Source organism: Phocoena sinus, chromosome 18 (genome assembly GCF_008692025.1).
Source record: "Phocoena sinus isolate mPhoSin1 chromosome 18, mPhoSin1.pri, whole genome shotgun sequence".
NCBI lineage: Eukaryota > Metazoa > Chordata > Mammalia > Artiodactyla > Phocoenidae > Phocoena > Phocoena sinus.
In genome coordinates this window covers 57,509,505-57,511,089 of record NC_045780.1, presented here as the reverse complement: position 1 = coordinate 57,511,089, position 1,585 = coordinate 57,509,505, and the positions used below count along the sequence as shown (strand labels likewise).

At 34.5% G+C, this 1,585-nt stretch overlaps 1 non-coding gene across 1 annotated transcript; it reads right to left on the bottom strand.

Moving 5' to 3' along the window:
* Positions 1-902: 902 nt before the first annotated feature.
* Positions 903-1,011, bottom strand: LOC116743368. Its single transcript, XR_004346755.1, has one exon. It is a non-coding gene; the product is annotated as a U6 spliceosomal RNA (small nuclear RNA).
* Positions 1,012-1,585: the final 574 nt, after the last annotated feature.

The following is a 1,585-nucleotide window of genomic DNA, read 5'->3' as shown; positions in this document are numbered from 1 at the left end:
ACAATTTGTAATTGTATTGCAGCTCCACTCCTATCCTCCTATGCTCTTTCCAGTGTCTCATCTTTGCTTATTGGTTTCAGGTTGCTGGTCCTGGAATAAACTTTCCTGCTTAGGTCACAGGTGGCCATGTGTGACAGAGCTCTGCAGAAAATCTTTTGCCACTGACAGAAGTGTGGAACTTTGGTGACACTAGTGGAGTATAACAACATCTGGTAAAGGTCTGTTGTCAAAGAGAATACTGGCAACAAAGGTCATGGTGTAGCAATGAGATGAAGAGAAAGAATTGGAATTGTTATATTTTTTTAATTGTAGTTGATTTACAATGTTGTGTTAATTTCTGCTTTACAGCAAAACAATTCACTTATACATCTATATACATTCTTTTTAAAATTCTTTTCCATTATGGTTTATCACAGGATATTGAATATAGTTCCCTGTGCTATCCAGTAGGACACTGTTGTTTATCCATTGTATATATAATAGTTTACATCTGCTAATCCCAAACTCCCATCCATCCCTTCCCCTCCCACCTCCCCTTTGGCAACCACTAATCTCTTCTCTATGTCTGTGAGTCTCTTTCTGTTTCATAGTTAGGTTCATTTGTGTCATATTTTAGATTTCACATATAAATGTTATCATATGGTGTTTGTCTTTCTCTTGCTGACTTACTTCACTTAGTACGATAATTTCTAGGTCCATCCATGTTATTGCAAATGGCATTATTTCCTTTTTTCTTATGGCTGAGTAGTATTCCATTGTATATATGTGCCACACCTTCTTTGTCCACTCATCTGTAGATGGCATTTAAGTTGTTTCCATGTCTTGTCTATTTGGAATAGTGCTGCTATGAACATAGGGGTGCATGTATCTTTTTGAATTTAGTTTTGTCTGGATATATGCCCCCAAATATGGAACGCTTCATGAATTTGCATGTCATCCTTGCACAGGGGCCATGCTAATCTTTTCTGTATTGTTCCAATTTTAGTATATGTGTGCTGCTGAAGCGAGCATGAGAGTTGGAATTATCAGAGTACTTTTTCCGTAGACTCCAGAATAAGCTCACTAAGGTTAAATAGAAAACAGGTGGGAACTAACAGTTCATAATTAATCATTGATATGAATATCAGTGATATCTGGGTCACTCTTGGTGATATTCTATAATAAAACAATTAATTAATTACAATAATTTGGAAAATATTATATGCAAGGTGATTATAGTAGATAATAGATATTCATTAAACAGTAGGTCTCCCACTTTCCCATTTTTTACTGAAAAATAATAGCTACAACAACATCATCAACTACAAAATTACAAAATACCATGTTTGTCACTAGAAGTTTATTCATAGAAACATGTGAAGTAGTCAAAGAAATAAGGCAGAGTCACAGATCTGAAAGTCTTTACAGTTGGGAATGCAAAATGACTATATGCCACAGATGACTTTATTGAAAAGAATTTGTATTGTTACATGACCTTTACCCAGAGGTCATTAGATTCTTAAATTGCCAGCAGAGTCAATAATTAAATCAAAACTTTATTTAAAAAATTATATCGTCACTTACTTTTAAAAGCTCCTATGTCAAA